This window comes from Solanum lycopersicum, chromosome 11, assembly GCF_036512215.1.
Source record: "Solanum lycopersicum chromosome 11, SLM_r2.1".
In the NCBI taxonomy this organism is placed as follows: Eukaryota; Viridiplantae; Streptophyta; class Magnoliopsida; order Solanales; family Solanaceae; genus Solanum; species Solanum lycopersicum.
This window is the reverse complement of record NC_090810.1, coordinates 9,882,646-9,893,325: the sequence shown is the minus strand read 5'-3', so window position 1 is coordinate 9,893,325 and position 10,680 is coordinate 9,882,646. Positions and strand designations below refer to the sequence as shown.

Here is a 10,680-nt window from a genome sequence, read left to right as displayed (position 1 = left end):
ATTTCTATCTTATACATTTTCGGTAAAATATATGTTTTAATTCGTTTTTAATTTTTTAGAGTCACCACTTAATTATTAAAGAAAAATCAAGAAAACTTTTGTTTTCGAAATACTTAAATAGAAAAATCATTTTGAAAACTTTAAAGGGGTCCGGGGATTGTTATTTATATTTTAGGAAGATTTTTACGACACCTAAAATATTCGCTAATGCGATTTTCCAATCAACTAATGTTATTCGGCTAAAAGATTTAAAAGTTTTAAGCTATAACTTTATCTGAAGTTATTTATGTAAAAGAAGTATTAATTTTAATAACCAAGTAAGATTTGGTTTGCTAGTTTATTCGTCTTTTATTTTGAAGAAAAACCTATTTACATTTGATTCAATTTTGGGTTGATAAAACATTATGACGTTTGCGAGGATTTGGATCTGACCTTAGAACTAGAAACAAATAAAAGCAGATAAGTAAATGATAGAGTAAAGAGAGAGAGAGAGAGAGGATTGTGTCTAAATCCAATTTCTGTCCGCCTGGATCGGTATTTGGACCCGCTTTGTTTTGGGCTTTTGGTCCACTTTATTTTGTACATGTTCTAGTCTATAATCATACAACAATACAAAATAAATATGGAAGACAAAACGACAAGGGCTTAGGCCCAAAAACGACAAAACATGACAACTTAGAAAATAAAAAAGAACTTTTGGACTCTCTAACACAAATCCTTCAATTTCTTTGACTTGTTCAAGCTATTTCTACTCCAAAATCTGTTCGCCGATTTTGGATGATTGAGTGGATAAAGGTTTCAACATCGCCTCTACAAGAGGATTCAAGGAAGGGAAATGGAATTCATCGCAAGCCGGGAGTAAATTTTCATAACAACAGAGGAAATAAAATAGAAAATTAGCATACGAGATTAATGAAATAAACTGAAAATAAACCACAGATCGGAAAAGATATTGTAAATGTCTATTGTTAGATTTTTAACGACACAAAAATGAATCACTGATAATTAAGCAATAAACATTCCACAGTTAGTGTTGATTTAAAAGTAACAAGAAAACTAAATATCGAGATAATCAAAAACTATTATTAGCTTAAGAATCCTACCCAAAACTTATTTAAAGTCCAGGCTTGGAGAAAAAGAAAAAAATTAAGAATATGTATGCCTATGCATAAGTAAATAGACTAGGTAAGAAAACGAGTATAGATATAAAGAGAACATTCACAGTAAACGCGTAAGTCCGAGCATGACCCTAATTGAATCAATCAACAACAAGCCGTTGTTAATCGTGCTCAAGGTCAATGAAGAACTTTACAACAAAACGACTCATAAAACCATCAAATTCAAAGAAATATGATCACATTTTGATGAAGAGAGAAAAAAATTCAACTCGATTATAATGTTTGTTACCCATCTTTAAAAAAAATTAAAAAACACAAAGTGGAAACAAAGAAGAAGCCGTTGAACTCCAAAGCTTAAACAAAATATTTAGACTACCTTGAAATGAGGCTAAGCACAAGAAAAACTTGGAACAAAATAAAAAGTAGACGGATAATCAACAGATGGGGAAGAATGAGCCATTGTATTCTATGCCTAGTTAATAACATAAAAAACAGCTTTTGCAACAACAAATTTCAAATTTTTTTGCTTCATTTCTCGCCAACTAACAATATTGGCAGTACAAGAAAATGGCAGCAGACTCAATCTCAATGAACTAAAATCATAATATTGAGCCATAAACCCATGAATTTGACTCAATATCATGAGCAAAGCGATGGAATAACTAGGAACATATAAACCATATCTAAATATCAACAAACTAACAGTATCTAACCCAAATAGCCATATGAAAAAGCTTCGCTAACATCAGTATCTAACCCAAACAGCCATATGAAAAAGCTTTGCTAACATCAAAATACTACACCAAGAAGTATTACCTTTTTCTGGGTAGCGAATGGGGACGAGAATTCGAGTTGAAGAAGACGAGTTTCTCACCGCCAGATTGAAAAACTTGAGTTTCCGACCAAGAAAACGGATGTTTGGATGTGAAACTAAACTAAGCTCTAAGCTATTCACTCCTCTCTTTCAGATGCATTTAGTGTATAATTTTTTTAACTTTCTTTACTGTCTTTCTTGCTATCTTCTTTCCAGGCAATGTTCTACTGAAGAAAAACTTTTCTCAAAGAAATCTTTTCTCAAATAGCTTCTCTTCTTTTTCCGTCTCCCCTTAGTTCTATCAACGAGATGAAGAGAAAATATATAGGAGGAATATTAGTGTAACCAATTTTTGGAGGGAAAAGGGTATCCATGGAAATTCCATAATTCACTTTCAATTACAAAAAAAAAACACCCCCAAAACTTTTATCAAAATGTATAGACCAACCTTTTTGGGATTTTCGACCCTATTCTGAAATGGGAAAGGGGAAGTGGATGCTTGGGATCGATCAAACGTCCTTGAGACACTACGTGCCTCAATCTCAAGGTCACAAGGATGAATCTGCAGCCATAGCAGCTGCTTTAGCTGCTGAAAACATGTGAGCGCAGAAGACGACTGTAGTCACGCTACTTCCATCGCGTCTCGTTCATCATGGTCGCTGGACCGACACTTTTTGTGTTTTCGCAGCATGTGGAGTTGATTTGTGGTGAGAAAGAATAGATGAAGTTGGGGCTGTTGTAATGTTGGCGATAGAGAGGTGAGCCGGGTTGAAAATATCGGGCTTTCTGGCTGATTGAAAACGAGATTGAAAACGAAATTAGTCCTAATGAAATAAAATAAACAAAGTTGGGCTTCTGTTATTAAGGATCTAAAAGGTGGGAAAATGACTTAGGAAAGTTGGGCAAAATTTTCTCTTTGAAATTGATCCAAAAATGGGACAAGGATGACTATATTAGAACTGGAAAATGACCAAACGAAAGGCAACATAGTCGGCTTGAATAAATTTAAGGAGTTCCGCCAAACCTCAAACACGATGAATTATAATTATTAAATACAAGCTTCTTAAAATCAATGAAGTAAAATAATTAGACTAATAAGTTAGGTAACTTTGAATCATATATACGTTAAAAAATCAAATCGAATTGAAGATAGAATCTTTTATACACGATTTCCAAATACTCAAGAAGTGCGAGCTATGTACATACTTATTAAACACTATAATAATCGGCTAAATTACTTAAAGTAACTTCAAAATATTTGAGTTTTGTAGAGCTAATTATTTCTAAATCGTTTAAAAATTAAGAAGCTCAGTGGTTAATTTTATATCGGGGAGAGTCAAAATTGGGTGTCAACAATTGTCGCTCATTTTACTTGGATTGATGCAAGAAATTAGAGGAAAATGAAATTGACCAAGCCAATTTTGACTGACCGCATATTCATCTTGAGGGAAGGGATTTGGTGCGGACTTAAGGAAAATGAAATTGACCAAGCCAATTTTTAGGCTAGAAGCTGCCAGATAGCAGTTTGACAGTGCCGAACAACGACCCAAACGACGGCTCGTCGACTTGGAGCATCAATGGAGACTCCAGTCCTGCACTTTATTAAGCCTCTAAACCAAACCACGAGCCCTCATCAACGGGACGTCGTCCAAACGACAGGCCGACGTTGGTAGGCGTGGTTTGGGCACGACTTAGCTTGGGGTATTTTGGTAAATTCACCCTAAGTTTATTAAATTGTGAGGACGTTTATTTTAGGTGTATTTGAGTATTTTAAGAGTAATAAAGTTATTTAACTCTCATTTGGACCCTAACACCTAAATCAAAATCCTTCCCTCGCAAAGTTCTCTTTAAATACCTTTATGAAAGCTCAAGGTCAAAATGGAGCTAGGTGATGGATTTCAATGGAGTTATTCTTCAGTTCTCTTTGGATCTAATAAGGTATGAGATTTATTTATCTAAGTCTACATTTCACCTTAGACCTAATCTCAAAGTGATTTCCAAGATCTCAAAGTTTATGAAAAAGTCCAATTCTACTCTAAGTCTTGGGTTTTTGCATGAAACGTTTTCAAACAATGAGATATGATGTCATTGATGTATGATTGATGTATGATTGATGTTTTTCAATGAAAATCTCCATAAATCCTTGATATTATCAAATCTCTAAATTTAGATATAAAGTGGGTTAATTATTTATGATCTAATGATGATAGAATGAGTTTAGATTATGTTGTAATGACGATTTCTATGATGAATTATTCTATTATATTGTGCATTGTAGGAGATCTTAAGGATTGGTGATCTTGGCTATTGGAAGATGGTAGGTTAACCTAATTTCTTTAGTTAGTGTAGAATTGATATAGAATTGCTCTTGATTGGTATGGTCCACTTATGGTAACAGTGCTTATGTGTTGATTATATGATGATCATGGTCTTGTCGACATTATTATATAAATTGCAGTAGTATCATGTTAGGGATTATATGAAGGCATAATGTGAAGATGTTTATATGAAGTAACGTGATCATGTATAAGGTTTTATGGCTTATATGACTTTGTAAGGTGATGTTATGATGTGATATATGTGTGATCTTGTATAATGTGAAGGTATGGAGTGATGTACTTATGTGATGACTATATAATCTATTAGAAGTGTTAATATTATGATTCTTCTTTAAGTAATGGTATATGATAATGTTGTATATTTAGGTGTGAGGTTAAAACATGATTTCCTTCAAATGATTATATGTGACTATGGTAGACTATGATGAGTCTCTATACGTGTTGATAGGGTATCTTGTGTGGTGGACTTACTGTCACTACTTTGTATTTGAATGATATTGTATAAATGATATGAGGAATGTTGTGTCTTGATTTGGTAGACCTAAGCTCCTCTTCTTGATGCATGAAAGTTATGTGAATATGTGATCTCTTGACTTGGTAGATTTAAGCACCCTTGTCATGTATGTGTATGAATGATTGGTATATGACCTTGAACATGTAAAGAAGCTCAATAACGTGGAACCTTCAATATAGAAAGAAGGTTATAGAATTCTTGAAATTGACAGCCGTAATGGTATCCTTCTTGTGTGAATGAGAAACCATGCTCAAAATTTTGCGCAGAAAATAAAGTAACTACTCATTAGAGAGACAAAGGAGTTGGAGAAAATTACGTTAGTTGAACTCATTGTAAACTTTAAAATTTGTTAAATAAGATAGATCGAATTAAGGAGGAACAAACAAAATAACGACAAGGCATTGGTGAAGAATCCTAAAAGCAGCTTTTTATCTTTTGAGATAACTCTGATTATAAAAAAGAGGATTTCACTTCCCTTTACTTATACACTTTCTTTATTTAGTCAAGTACATGTCTAGAGACATGTTTCTTATTTAATTTTTAAAGGTCAAGATTATACTACATCAATAAGTATCATAATCATAGTTATGTCAATAAATTTTGGATAATATTTTTGCAGGTTTGGTAAGAATAAGGTATTCCCAACAAATTTGACATCCAATAATTTCATTTTATATTTTTATAGTTAAATATTAAAATTGTAAGTTGAGAATCGATTAAAAAATTATCAATGCCAGTAAAGTTTGTCGACAAAATCATACAATAAAGGAACCAAAAAAAAAAAACAAGTGGTATCATATCAATTACAAATGTGAAAGACAAATTTTAAAGTTAAAGTAAAATTATTGCACATGCTCGACGCATATTAAGCTTCAAGGGGAAAACAATAAATGTGTTTTCTTTGTTTGTGTGAATTTTTTGAAAAAAAATTTATTCTAATACTAAAATACTTTTGAAGACTAGTATTTAGTAGTTTGAGTAAAAATATTTTTCTACAATTTATATATTTGAATATAAAAGTATTAGAAGAAAATAATGTATATCAATTGTGGGAAATATCGTGTTCTTATCAAATTTGAAGAGTAGTATTTTTAAAATTTCTTGACTTAACTATGATTAAATACTAGATAATATAATAAAATTCTGATATTTAATAATTAAATATGACATACGTCTTTTATCTACATATGTACTTGTAAAAATTGAGAGAGTATGTAATGGAATGGAGCCATATGTGACGACCGGTCACATCATCACGCCACGTAATCACCACATAAATGTCACATGACACAAAGTTTCTCATGTGGAGGACTTACAAAGGAGAAAATTTGTCACTATGGAAGATTCTAGAGCAATACAGAAAAATTTTCATAAAAATTTATAAAATTACATAGAAAGTCCCTAGAATATTCAAGTTACGTGAAGAGTTCTAGAAAATTAAGTTCAATGTAAATGTGTAGGAATTGATATAAAATAATTATTTACACTTTAGCCCTACATGAGTGTAGGGTTAAAGTATAGATAACAATTTTTATATAAGTCCATACATATTCACATTTAGTTTCAATTTCTAGAATTCTCCTACATCTAGAATATTATAGAAATTTTGTATGCAATTTTCTAATCTTTCATGAAAAATCTCTACATTTCTCTAGAGTCTTCCTCAAGCACAAGTCTTTTTCCTATGTAAGTCTTCACATGAGCAACTTTGTGTCATGTGCCATTTATATGAAGCTTATTTGGTATAATAATGTGATGGATCGTCACACAAATCCATGTAAAGATGACTAATAATTATTTTATAGAATTCTTTTTTATCTAGAAAATTCAAGAAGTTCATGAAGAATCCTAAAAGCAACTTCAAGAAGGAAAAATTAAGACAAAGTGATGTAACTAACAAGTCATCCTTCAATGGATGCTACAAAAACTAAAAGATAGATCACATGATAAATAATTATTCAACGTGGAAAGTTCAATGGAGAAAAAAAAGAAAATTGAAAAGGAAAGAGAAAAAAGAAAAAAGAGATTAAGATTAGACTAGATAGTCATAATTAAGTAAATAAATTTTAAAAATTACTCTCCGATTTGATAAGAATACGATATTCCCAACAAATTTGACACCCATTTAATTTAATTTTGTAATTTTATATTTAAATATTTAATTTTACATATTTAAGTTGAGAATTGATTAAATAATTATCGATGCAGGAAAGTTTATCGACAAAACTCATGAAATAAAAGCACAAGAAACAAAAAAATCAAGTGGTATCAGATCAATTACAAATGTGAGATATAAAATTTCAAAGTTAAAGGAAAAAGTGATTGTTGCAGATGCTCAATGGCTATTAAGCTTTTAGAGAAAAACAAGAAAATGTTTTTTTTTGTGTGGGTAAATTTTTTAAAAAACTTTATTCTAATAATAAATTTTTTTTGTACACTGCTTAGTAGTCTAAATAAAAATATCGTTATACAATTTATATATTGAAATATAAAAATATTAGATGAAATTAATGGAAATAAAATTTGTGGGGAGTATACTGTTATCAAAATTTGAAGAGTAGGTTTTAATTTTTTTTACCTTAACTATGATTAGATACTTGATAATACAATAATTTTTGATGTTTAAGAATTAAATAGGACACATGTCTTTATCTATATATGTATTTGAAAAATTGAGAGAATGTATAGTGTAATGGAGCCAAATGTGACGACTGATCACATCATCACGCCAATAATCACAACATAAATGTCACATGAAACAAATTTGTCCATGGGGAGAGCTTATATAGGAGAAGACTTGTCATTGTGAAAGATTCTAGAGAAATGTACAACTTTTCATGAAAAGTTATGAAATTGCTAAAGTTTCTAAAATATTCGGGTAGGTAAAGAGTTTTAAAAAGTAGGTCTAAATGTAAATATGTAGGAACTTATGTAGGCTAAAGTGTAAATAATAAACTCTACATAAATCCCTACATATTTACATTTAGGTCAATTTTCTGAAACTCTCTTTACCTAGTGAATTATAGAATTTTTTTTATGCAATTTTATAATCTTTCATGAAAAATCTCTATATTTCTCTAGAATTTCTACAAGCACAAGTCTTCTTCCTATGTAAACCCTCCACAAGAGAAACTTTGTGTCATATGATATTTATTTGGCGCTTATATGGTATCATCACACAAATTCATATAAAGACGAATCTAATGATAATTTTATATAACTCTTTTTTTTCTATGAAGTTCATGAAGAATTCTAACAAAACTTCAAAAGGAAAAATTCAGTCATTTTTTAAAAGCAACTTCAAAAGAAAAAATTCAGACATTTTCTAAAAGCAACTTCAAAAGGATAAATTCAGACAAAACAATGTACCTGACAACTCATCCTTCAATGGATCAAATGATAAATAATTATTCAATGCGAAAAACTCAATGGTGAAAAGAGAAAACAACAAAAAAGATTAGGTTCTAGTCGAAGTTTTGAAAAAATGCATAAAGTTTAAACTTAAAGGTTGGAACGGCAGGATAAATTTTGAATTTTTTAAATCATTAAGCTGACCTTTAGTTTTATTTTTAAAAATTCAAAATTTGTATGTATCACAAATGATGATAAAAATTATCTTATATATATCGTGTCATTTTTTATTGAGAGAACTCAAACAAAATCCCTATCAATCCCCAAGATCCACCTTTTAATAAAGCTGAAAAAAATTATCAAAGTAAGTCACGAGACTGACCTTCCTAGCAGCATGTAAAGACAATGATTTGTGTCATTAGTAGCATTGGAAGTGATACAATATTGATTATTCCCCATTAGGAAATTTTGATTTTTGAAGTTTTGAAATAATATATTGTTATTACTATATCAAACAAATTTGGTATGATTTTGTAGTTTGGTTACAAGTATTTTGCAGTACGATAAATTGATAATTATAATTTTTTTAATTTCAATTTACATGTACTTATGTAATAAATATATATCATTTCGCCTTTTAAGAAATGTCTCAATTATATCATATCATACTATCACCTTATCCATGTAAAAATGTTCAAAAGAAAATGTAAACAATTTTCGTTGTTAATCAATAATACAAAAAAATATTTAAATTAAGATAGAGTAATAATAAAAATTATAACATCTAAATAATTAGTTTTGTACTAGTGTTACTTAATGTGTTGTTGGGACATTGTGGAAGATGATGTGTGCAAGGTGGTGTAATAACTTTGTGGTAGACAAGATTTGAAAAATAATTGTTGATAATTTTTATTCTATATTGATTATAATTAGACACATGAAGTGAAAATATTCATCATCTAGTCTATGCAAATAATATCATTATGAAGGATGTGGATAATTAGTCGTCCTAGAATTTTATTGTTTAACAAAAATTGATGTTATTTTAGCTCAAATTTGATGAAATTGAATTTAGGAGAAGGGTTTTACCAGAGATACAATTCATGATTCGAAAACATCAACATTAGGCACAATTAAATAAATGAACATAAAAGTAGTAGAAATTAAGAACATACGATATTGTACCTTAGTATCGAGTTATAGTGTGGTATTAAATCCGACTCAACCTGTAAGGATAACGGATGTGGATAATTAATCATCCTAGAATTCTATTGTTTAACAAAGTTTGGTGTTATTTTAGTTCAATTCTGGTGATATTGAATTTAGGAGAGGGGTTTTACCATATCTACAACGCATGACTCGAAAACATCAACATTAGGCACAATTAAATAAAGGAACATAAAAATAGTATAAATTAGGGACATAGGATGTACCTTAGTATCGAGTTATATGTGTGGTATTAGATCCAACTCAGCCCGTAAGGATGAAGGATGTGGATAATTAGTCGTCCTAGAATTCTATTATTAAACAAAGATTAGTGTTATTTTAGCTCACATCTGGTGATATTGAATTTAGGAAAGGGGTTTTACCAGATCTACAACACATGACTCGAAAACATCAATATTAGGCACAATTACAGAAAGGAACGTAAAAATAGTTGAAATTAGGGACATACGATGTACCTTATTATCGAGTTATACGTGTGGTATTACATCCTACTAAAAATTAGTCCTCCTAGAATTATATTGTTTAATAAAGATTGATGTTATTTTAGCTCAAATATGTGATATTGAATTTAGGAGAGGAGTTTTACCAAATCTACACAGCATGACTCAAAAACATCAACATTAGGCACAATTAAAGCAAGGAATATAAACATAATAAAAATTAGGGATATAAGATGTACCTTAGTATCGAGTTATACGAGTGACATTTGATCCGACTCAACCTGCAAGGATGAAGGATGTGGATAATTATTCGTGAATTCTATTGTTTAACAAAGATTGATGTTATTTTAGCTCAGATCTGGTGATATTGCATTTAGGTTAGTAGTTTTACTAGATCTACATCGCATGACTCGAAAACGTCAACATTAGGCAAAATTAAAGCAAGGAACATAAAAATAGTAGAAATAGGTACATACGATGAACGTACCTTAATATCGAGTTATATGTGTGGTATTAGATCTAACTCAAACTGTAAGGATGAAGGATGACAATAATTAGTCGTCCTAGAATTCTATTCTTTACCAAAGATTAGTGTTATTTTAGCTCAAATATGGTGATATTGAATTTGGAAGAGGGCTTTTACCAGATCTACAACGCATGACTCGAAACGGTCTTCAATGAAATCAAATTCCATGATATCAGCGAGAATTTTCTAGAATTCGATGGGGAAATCTATTCAAGTTCAACACAACTTGTACCAAAGCAACTCCTAGTTTTTGAAGTTGTATCCCCTCCCTTTTCCTACAAGGCTTGATTCAGGTCCCAAGCCTTGATTGCTCCGAAGAAAATTAAATTGTAGTTTGATCGACTTTCTAGA

The 10,680-nt window shown here is 30.5% G+C and overlaps 1 long non-coding RNA gene across 1 annotated transcript; it reads right to left on the bottom strand.

Annotated features, from left to right (window-relative positions):
* Positions 1–499: 499 nt before the first annotated feature.
* Positions 500–2,734, bottom strand: LOC109118828 (uncharacterized). Its single transcript, XR_002026081.3, has 2 exons — positions 1,935–2,734; positions 500–810 (listed from the first exon to the last, which is right to left on the bottom strand). It is a non-coding gene; the product is annotated as an uncharacterized lncRNA (long non-coding RNA).
* Between the last annotated feature and the right edge of the window lie 7,946 nt (positions 2,735–10,680).